This window comes from Rhinatrema bivittatum, chromosome 2 (assembly GCF_901001135.1).
Source record: "Rhinatrema bivittatum chromosome 2, aRhiBiv1.1, whole genome shotgun sequence".
Taxonomy (NCBI): Eukaryota; Metazoa; Chordata; class Amphibia; order Gymnophiona; family Rhinatrematidae; genus Rhinatrema; species Rhinatrema bivittatum.
In genome coordinates this window covers 22,036,597-22,046,978 of record NC_042616.1, presented here as the reverse complement: position 1 = coordinate 22,046,978, position 10,382 = coordinate 22,036,597, and the positions used below count along the sequence as shown (strand labels likewise).

Sequence of the window (10,382 nt, the reverse complement as noted above, 5' to 3'; positions counted from 1 at the left end):
ATACCCTGCGAACGGACCCCAGCCACGCGCTCGGCGTTCCGCCGTAGGAAAACGCCGAGGCGATTGACGTACGGCACTTTGGCCTTGTCTTTTTCTCTATCTTTCTTGGTGGTGCGCGACGCCATCAAAACGATTTCTCCTGGTTCACAAGGTAAAATTAGGCGGTTCAATGTCCTCAGCAAGTGTAATGGCTCAAGGAGAAGGCAGGATTGGGTCGGATATAGGGAGGTTATACCCAGGGAAGGGAGAGCACGTCTTCTCCCTTCAGCGTGTCATGTGATCTACCTACTGGGACTATTTGAAGGTTCTCTGGAAGTAATTTCAGGCCATGAAAAATTATTTCTTGGAAAGGCCTTTTCAGTGGCTCTACAATCCATAATGTCAAACTGGATCGCAAACTCATCACCTAAGCTGGATCAATGGAAAATGAAGCTCTACAAACTTCTTCATTTCGATTACTTGACAGCCACACGGACATCCCAATCGGTGACTAAGGACTGCTTAACCATTTGGAAACGTTACTGGGAACGACTTTCGTCAAACATTTATTTATTTTTAATTTTTATATACCGATGTTCCTGTAAAGAATACATATCGCACCAGTTTTCAAGGAACTGAACATGAAGGACTATATAATAAAGATGTAAAAGGAGCTGCGCAAGCTGCTTGAATTCCTCCTCTCATAAACTGTCAGACAATGCCTGGGAGGGAATTGAGGGGGTTTGTCTTGTATCTTTGCTGTTTCTCTTTGGAAGCATCCAATGACTCCAGGTTGTGCTAACTTGAAAACTTAATAAAAAGATGTTTAAAAAGAAAATGTGAGGAGATGGCAGCCACGGGGAGAAGCACCAAAAGCAGCACCATGAGAAGCAGGGCAGGAGGAGAGGGCGAGAGAAACGCTGCTGCTCCTGGAAAATAAAGTGTGAGGGCCCAGAAGTAGGAGAGCCTGAAAGAGCTGGAAGCCCAGGCCTGCTGTGAGCCAAGGAGGACGGGAGCGGCTGTGAGTGCAGAGAGGAGGAGAACATGAATTTTACTATGAATACAGGGGGAAGGCCATAAGAGGGGGGCAGAAGGGCCATAAATGGACAAAGGGAGGGGGGCAGGATGAGAAAGGTACAAAGAGCAGGAGGGAAAGCACTGCTGAAGTTGGGGAGTGGGCAACGCTCAGGAAGGGTCCAAGGGTAAGGGGCAGCAGACAGAAGGGAAGGGGCCATAGAGAGAAAGCAGGAGGGACAGGATGGGAACCAGGGCACATGGGGCCCATACCCTGAGTCTTTTTCTGAGTTCCCCGAATCTCCAGGAATGAAGAAAAGACCCTTTCCTGTGGCGGCCTGGAAAGAAGAGGCCCAGCAGGTCCACTGCAGACGCCATCTTGCAGTGGCCTAGGAAAGAAGAGGTCCAGCAGAGCCATCATGGACCCCATCCCGCAGCGGCCCAGGAAAGAAGAGGCCCAGTGGTGCTGCCACAGAAAAGAGGTTCAGCGGGGCTGAAGAAAAAACCCATAAGAGAGGAGAAGGCCTGGAGCGAGAGCCTGAGAGGGACAGGTGCCTGTGAGAGAGAGCAGGTGCACGTGCATCTGAGAGAAGGAGCAAGTGTTGTGTTTGTGGCATAGATGTGGACTCTTGGTCAAAGTGGCGATGACTCCTCCCATGGGGAGGAGCCCCTTGGGGAACCACAACGATAGGCGAGACTCTAGTAAGCAGACACTGAGGAAAGAAGGCTTTATTATACTGCTGTTGAATCTTGCCCAAGGAACGGACAGTACTGTAGTCCAGTGATATCTCAGAAAGCTCAGACAGTCTCTGGTGTAGATGGTTTCAACCAGATGTAGCAAAGGTCCGGTAGTGTCCCGCAGCGCGGGATGGGCCATGAACCTGAAGGAGCGTAGAGATACTCACAGAGTGGCAGTGCTGATAACTTCCTTCGGTAGCTGAATGAAGAGAGGGACCCGAGGTTCGAAGTGCAGGATACCCTGAGCAGAATAGGCCCTCGAGGAGCGAGTACCTAGGAGCGCCAAAGGTTCCTGAAAGAAAGCAGACGGGACCCCCGAGGAGCGGGTCTCCTTAAGGTTAGGCAGTTGAACTCTGTAGGACAGGTAGAAGCAAGAGGCCCCCGAGGAGCAGGTACCCAGAGCTTCCGTAGAAGAGAGAGATACCCTGGAGAGTAGTGAGGAATCCAAGTGAGCAGCTTAGAAGCGGTCAGAGTAGCAAAACTGAAGTCCTTGCTAACTCGTTGTATTGGAGTGGAGAGGAGTTTTAAATACCCGGAGGTATTGACATCATGCGGTGGGGGACGCCCCCGAGGTTCCTGCCCCGACGTATTCAAAAGCATAGGCAGCGTGTGCGTGCCCTAGGAGGGCTCAGGAAGAAGCATGGCGGATGGGGACGCCCCTGCTGTTTCGGAGACGCTGAGGATGTCTGCAACCAGCAGCGGAGGCAGCCATCCCTCCAAGGGAGGAGGAAAAGGGGAGAAGAGAGGTGAGGCAGAGCGGTCACAGGCATCTGCAACTGACAGACGCAATAGTGAGCGTGCGTGCGTGTGTGTGTGTGAGAGAGAGAGAGAACAGGTGTGTGAGGGAGAGTGAGTAAGTAAGAGAGGAGGGGTGTGAGAGAAAGAGAGGAGTGTTTGTACAGGACAGAAAAAGGATCAAGTTTATGTAGCCCCCACTCATCCACAACCTCATGGTGACTAGAAATAAATACTTCCCAGCTTTGGAGAGTTAGGGATTTGTTTATTGTTATTAGTTTCAGTTATTGGCTCTTATCTGGTGTGTCAGCTGTTTTTAAATATATTGATGAGTGGCACATTCTACATTTTATATTAGTCTGTTCTGTACTTGTTTTGAAATATGTATTCTTTTTGTTATCATGGTTTTCCTATTATGGATTTCTTAATTTTACTGATTGACCTTTTATGAGGAAGAATAATGTTTCTGTTTTTTTCACTGTTGCCCTTCATGCAGAGTCTGGCTTGTTGCAGTTTCCAGTTCAGTTTTTATCTGCACATTTCTATTTCTACTTACCAGTATCTTTATTCTGTATTTGGTGAGCTAGTGTGTAGTTTCTATGCAGGGATCTATAACAGCCTGATTTGTTCAGCTTTCCTAATAGGAGGTTTACTGGTGTTTTAGGACCTGGGGTAATATTTGCAGTTCACAGGTAGAGAGTTCGGTAGTTACTGTCATTGTATGGCAGGTTTGCTATGGGTTGCAAGTACATTTTTTGCAGGCTTTTGAATTATTACACAGGGTTGATGGTAGTGGAAGGAGATTGGTTGCTGTTATGGAAATTATACCAGAATTTGAATAATATTTCTGTATGCTGAGTAATAAGGGGAAATATACTTGTTCTGCTCTGCAGGTTTTTTGGGGGATGTTTCTGTAGAACTTGAGGTACAGGGTTTGTATTTTATTCTGTACTTTCCTGTATAGACTCCTATGGAAGAAGTTTTACTGCTTGATGCTTTCAAATGAGTTCAGTGGTAGTTGTACTAGGATGTTTGAAACTGGTCAGGGATTTCTTTGTTACTCAGAAGGTCCTTCTGTCTAGAGACGCCACGTACATGCATTCTCAGCACCATGTGAGCTAAAACCCTTGGCAAAACTTTTGCACAACCGCCTGTTACTGATCTTTTGCCTTAAGGGAGGAGCAATCAGATAGGAGTTAGCAATCTGTTCTGTAGGAGAATAGTGGGTGGATCCTTGGACCCATGGCAGATGATCACATCCCCAGGGGAAAATTCCAAGGGGGACCATAGGTCAGGTTCAGAGTTAGGAGACCGGCAAACACACACTAGTTCTTTATTAGACAGTATACTGAACCACCAGAGGTGGCAGTAGTGAGCTGGTAAGCCCGGCTGGGCTGTAGTCCCTCAGATACTGGATCAGCAATCCCTGGCTGCTGAGCTGTAGCGAAACTGAGATATAGTGAGTAGGCAGGGTATGCAGATGGTAACACTCACACAATGTCCCAATGAAACCCAGGAGCAGGAATGTATAGGCCCGCGAGGAGCGAGTACCTGGTTCCAGGGAAAGCTTAGAGAGAACGATGGTAACTCACTGAGGAAGCTGATATAGTTGGTAATGATGACTTCCAGACAGAAGAGTATACGGAGCAAGGCTGGGAACGAGGACCCTCGAGGAGCAAGTTCCGGTTCCAGACTGTCACCTGAAAAACAAAGAGGGAGCAAGGCCCCCGAGGAGCGGGTACCTCTGGTAAGGCAGAGGAGGCAGAGTAGCAAAAACCTTGCTAACTCGATCTGTTAGCAAATACTGAGATCTTAAATATCCGTCGCGGGGGACGTTATCTTCGGGGGACGCCCATGAGGTTTGCGCCATCACCGGTACTTCACTCGGAGCCACACTGTGCACGCCCCTAGGCCTCCAGGAACATGGCGGATAGCAGCGTCGAGCCGGTCCAGGAACACCCGAGGACTTACAGCAGAAGAACACCGTGGCAGCCAATCTTCCCGCGGTCGGAGAGGGAGGCGCCAGCGAGGTAAGGAGGGCAGAAAGAGGACAAGGATGGACACAACATCACCTCAATAAGGTAATGGCAAAATGGACACACCCAGACCAGGCAGGATTTATCCCAGGGAGGAAAGCTACAGCAAAAAGATCTGTAATTTTCTGGACATTATGGTGGGCAAAACAGCATAATACTCCGGCAGTATTGCTTGCCACTGACTCAGAAAAGGACTTAGACACGGTCCATTGGCCATTTGTGTTTTAAGTTTAGGGAAAATGGATTTTGGCCCAAAATTTTGCAATTGGCTATTTAAATTAGACGAGAACCCAAAAGCCCGGGTTAAAGTGAACGGCGTTTCTTCAGAACCTTTCCCTATAAACAGGGGGACGAGGCAGGGACGCCCGTTATCTCCGTTGTTGTTTGCACTGTTTCTAGAGCCGTTCACTTCTAGAGTTAGAGGGGAAGCCTCCATCTCCGGGATACGGGCGGGGGGCACAGATTATAAAATGTCGCTGTTTGCAGAGGACCTGCTATTCACCCTATCAGAGCCTCACAAATCTTTAGCTGCAGTAGTAGCTCAGTGAGCCTTCAGCTCGGTGTCAGGATTCAGACTCAATCTTGGCAAATCTGAAGTACTCAATCTATCCCTGTCTAACCATCAGATCCCCCCCCCCCCCCCCCCCGAGAGCACAATTCCATTTTAAGGGGGCCAGGAAACATTAAGTATCTGGCATCTTGCTTAGTAATAACTTAGAAGAAGCATTCAAGCTGAATTATACACCCTTGATATCCAAGTTTTACCATGATCTGGACAAGTGGGAAACGTATTCAGTCGCTTGGACAGAGAGAATAGCAACGATAAAAATGACCATTCTACCTAAACTTAATGATCTGTTTCACTCACTACCACTATCTATCCCAACAGCAACGCTGAAACTATAGAAGAAACGCTTACTTTGGGGGGAAGTGACATCAGCCTTCCAGTATGGACACTTAAAGCGTGGAGGGAGCTAACGCTTCATCTAAAGTACTAAATTTCAGCGGCGTTGTGGTACAGGAAGAGCGCAAAACTGTAGCGATCCTTTATCTAAAGAGTTATCATGACCTCCAGGAAAAAAGCAATTGATTTAAAATCTTTTTCATACGAGGCTGGCGGATCACGATTTGCGGCCCTGGGCGAAGACCCGGATCCAGAGACAGGCAAGATGGAGATGGCAGGCGGCCAGCAACACCACGAGGCAAGCAATACGCCAGGGACCGAAATGCCTGAGACAAACGGGGAACCCACTAAAGAGGACTTTTGTTTGTGGTTTCAGGAGATCAAATATGATATTAAATCAATAGAGACAGACATGCAGGCAGCATTAGCTGAGTTCCGTTCAGAGTTGGGGGACTTTGGACGTCGCGTAGAAGATGTGGAAAACATTGTAGAAGGCCATGGAACAATCAAGGGTAAAAACTGAAATATCGGCGCTTCAATGTAAAAATGAAGAAATGTTTTAAACTGGAAGATATTGAAAATAGATCGCAACGCTCTAATATTAGAATAAGGGGAGTGCCAGAATCGGAGGCTCATGCTGACGCCTTTGAAGTGGTTCAAAAGCTGTGCCGGGAGGTGCTTAAAACTGGAGCCGATTGTGTCGGGGAAAAGGACGGGGTTATTGAGCTGGATCGGGCGCACAGGGCCCTGGGAACCCCGAGAAATAATGTACAGAGGGACATCATTGCTTGTATTCATCATTACCGGCAAAAAGAGGAGATTATGCAGAAAGCGTGCCAAATGGGCACCATCACGTGGGAAGGGCACAAAGTAGCCCTGTATAATGATTTAGCTTCGGCCACCTTACAAAAGCGGCGAGACCTTCAACCTGTGACTGCTTTGCTCTGCAAAGAAAATATTCGATACAGGTGGTTGTATCCCAGCGGCTTAGCCTTCACAGTAGACGGGGTAACTCATCGACTTAAAAAGATGGAGGCGGCGTCCATATTGGCTGCGGCGGGATTAATGCTGCCAGATGAAAACACGGCGGCCAATTCCAATGCCGTCCTAGATGGCAGAGAGCTGGAAAAACGGGCTCCAGACTTCGCTGCAAATCTTTGGACGCGAGCGCTCCGAGAGTGGGAGTCGAGTGAAGCATGTGGAGTCCATTTTTGCTTGGCTCTAATTTTTTTTTGTCTTTCCTTTTATATGGAAGCTTGACTAACAGGATCCTGGAAATCTAGGTGTTACATTACCATATGCATCTACAGTTACTTTTATAGTATTTTTCTATGTTAAAGTTAAGAATCAACGTTGACTTATGTATCAGTAACCATAGTCATTGATAAGAGTTAAACTGGTACTGTTTTATACGAATGGTGGGGCGTGGGGGGAGAAGGAGAAGGTTGAAGCACTACTGATGTATCAGTGGTGGGTATTCAGGGGAGGGGAGGGTGGGGGAGTAGAAGGGGTTATTGAGTTTAAGGTAAGAATAGGGAGCGTACTAGTGAAGCCAAACAGTAAAGCAGGAAGAAAGGTGGGAGAGCAAACGTCAGGGCGAAACAGAGTGGCTAGAGCATCCATCAGACGGATAGATGTCGCTTAAAGTGGTCTCCTTGAATGTCAAGGGTTTAAATACGCCGCTCAAAAGGAAGTTAATGTTTAAGGAAGCCCTTTTTCTGAAGGCCTCCATTATCTTATTGCAGGAAACCCACTTAAGGAAAAAGTACGAGAGCTTGCTGAACTCTTCGCATTATCCACAAATGGTGTTTGCAGCAAGTACCCCAAAACATAAATATACAGGAGTGGGGATTTTATTTTCCAGGGACTTAATGGTGCAAGTTGACTCTATATATAAAGATGAAGAGGGGAGGTTTTTGATTGTCTCTGCGTACAGCAATAAGGTTTTGTTCACATTGATTAATGTGTACTGTCCGAATACTTTACAAAGGGAGATCTTTCAGAGAATGGATGAGATACTACTGCAATGCAAGAGTGGTATTGTGGTTGCGGGGGGGTGGGATTTTAACATGGTCAGGGATCCAATGCTAGACTGCTCTAAAGGGGGTGGTCATTACTCTAAAGTGGATAGAAGAGCTTTCCAGAGCTTCATGAACAGATGGAATGTGGTGGACATATGGCGGGAAAGATATCCTACTGGTCGAGATTTTTCCTTTTATTCTACTGCGCATGATACTTACACCAGAATTGATTTCCTCTTAATTGATAACACGTTGGTGCACAGCACCGTGGATGTCGGTATAGGTAATAAAGCATGGTCTGATCATGCGCCTGTATGATGGGAATTTAACAGCTTGAAATTAGATAGTGGGCGCAGATTTTGGAAACTTAACAACTCCATAATAAAAGATAAAGAGGTAGAATTACAAATTCGTACGACCATTGTTAAATGTTCTTTAATTAATAATACAGAAGATACCTCTCCTGGGGTTTTATGGAACTGTATGAAGGCAGTTCTACGAGGAAGGATCATTGCGATAGCTGCACACAAAAAGAAAGAGAAAGCTCAAAAACACGAGCGGTTATGAGAGCAGTTGGCAAAGGCTGAACTGGCTCATAAGCGGACTCCCTCAAGGCCTTTGCTAAAGGAACTGGGAGATATACGCTATCAACTTCACATGCTTGAAGCGGAGGAGTTGGCCCATAATTTAGATTTAGCTAAACAAACCTATTATGAACACGGCAATAAGGCTGGGAAATTATTAGCACATAAGTTGAAAGCGAGAGTTGCGCAAACGCAGAACACTAAAATTCGGGCAGCCGATGGGTCTCTAATTGTGGATGGGGAGGGGATTAGAGATCAATTTAATCAGTTTTTTGCTAAACTTTACACTCGGGAGGAGGGAGTCTCTGAGGAAGATATAACTAAATATCTGGATGAAATTCAGATACCTAGTTTAGACCCTGATATAACGGAAGGGATGAGTCAGCCTATTACATCGGCAGAAGTGCTAGCAGTGATTGCTGAGCTGAAACCCGGGAAGGCCCCTGGAATAGATGGGTACACACCGCTATTTTACAAAAAGTTTAAAGACTTATTAGTAGTACCTCTGGCCAACATGTTCAATATGTTGAGGAGCGGTGGCCATCTGTTGGGTGCTGCAAATGTCGCTGGGGTTACTATACTGCCTAAACCGGGAAAGGATCCTATACTGTGTAGTTCATATCGCCCTATTTCACTCATCAATATTGACCTGAAAATTTTAGCAAAAATCTTGGCTACCAGATTGAAAGTAGTAATTACCTCTATAATTCACGATGACAAAGCTGGCTTTATGCCGGGCAGAATAGCTGGGAATAATATTCGGAAAGTAATAAATCTTATATATCATGCTAGAAAGACCGCGTCCTTACTATTTGGGGTAGACGCGGAAAAAGCTTTTGACAGGGTGCATTGGCCATTTCTTTTTCAGGTCATGCGGAAAGTTGGATTGGGGGGTGGTTTTCTGCAATGGGTACAAGAACTATATAGGGAGCCGGCTGCTTGCATTAAGGGAATGGAGGATATTCCAACAATTTCAATGTGCAAAGGGGAACGAGGCAAGGATGTCCATTATCACCCTTGCTGTTTGCCATATGTTTAGAACCATTGGCTGCTAAAATCAGGGCAAAGGGAGAGATTATGGGCGTTCAGATCCAAGATCTCATTGTATGCCGATGACGTGCTCTTCACCCTGACCAAACCGGAGGAATCCTTGTCTGTTCTATTGGCGGAAGTGGACAACTTTGGTAGGGTCTCCGGCTTTAAAGTAAACAAAGAAAAGTCGGAATTACTTCCACTATACCTGACAGCGTCACAGATTACCCAACTGAAACAGACATTCCCTTTCCAGTGGGCTAAGGGTACGGTAAGATATTTGGGGGTTCAGATTGGGCCAGACCATAAGGACCTCTACAATCAGAACTATCTACCTTTATTTAAACGGCTAGAGAAAGATCTCCAACCATGGGACAGACTAGAGTTATCATGATTGGGCAGGATCGCAGCCATTAAGATGATGTATTTACCAAAATTGGCATATTTGTTCCAGACTTTACCTTGTTTGGTACCGGTGCAGTGTCTTAAGGGACTACAAACTAAGCTTTTCTCATTTATTTGGAAGAGACGGCCGCCCAGGGTTGCCCGATCAGTGCTTTACCAAACAAAAGCAGATGGGGGTTTGGGGGTCCCGCACCTTCTTAAATATTATGTGGCATCTCAACTAAAAGTGCTGCTAGATTTTCATGATCAGATGCCTTCTAAACAATGGGTTCAGAAAGAGAATGGCATGGCCCAAGGAGTCCCGATTAAGCAGTTTTTCTGGAAAGGGGAGAGGGTCCGAGTTGAGGAGGACTGGATGTCTCCATGTACAGCGCTCACTTTTAGACTATGGCATGGATGGAGGTCCCAGATGGTAGGCTCCCGTAGATTCTGGTACTCCACCCCGATTAGAGGGGGTGCAGCGTTTCCCGCTGGGATATCGGGAAAAAGGTTCCAAGTATGGGAAATAAGAAAATTATTCCTTGCCTGCTAATTTTCGTTCCTGTAGTACCATGGATCAGTCCAGACAGTGGGTTATGTCCCCAATCCAGCAGATGGAGTCAGCATAAACTTCAAGGGGGCGTTACCATATATACTACTACCCCCTCTGCAGGAGTTCAGTATCGAGTATATCCAAGCCCGATGAGAAAACCAAAACCCCTCAGTGGATCAAGTTTAAAGAACTGGCAATAAGCCTGGAAATTCAAGTAACAAACTGCATAACTTCCCACCAACGGGAGGAAGCTGCGAAAACAGCATGCCAAAGTGTAGGGAACTGTGAAAACGGAGAACTCTTGAAGGGAGTAGAACACAACAGGACCGTAGGGGCCGAGCAGGATGAGAGCCCAAACGCGGTGGGCGTCTGGACTGATCCATGGTACTACAGGAACGAAAA

General features: G+C 46.6%; 1 protein-coding gene across 3 annotated transcripts in view; it reads right to left on the bottom strand.

Moving 5' to 3' along the window:
- Positions 1-10,382, bottom strand: part of LOC115083644 (zinc finger protein 208-like) — a 309,671-nt gene that overhangs the window by 287,902 nt on the left and 11,387 nt on the right. The gene's annotated exons all lie outside the window — the stretch shown is intronic.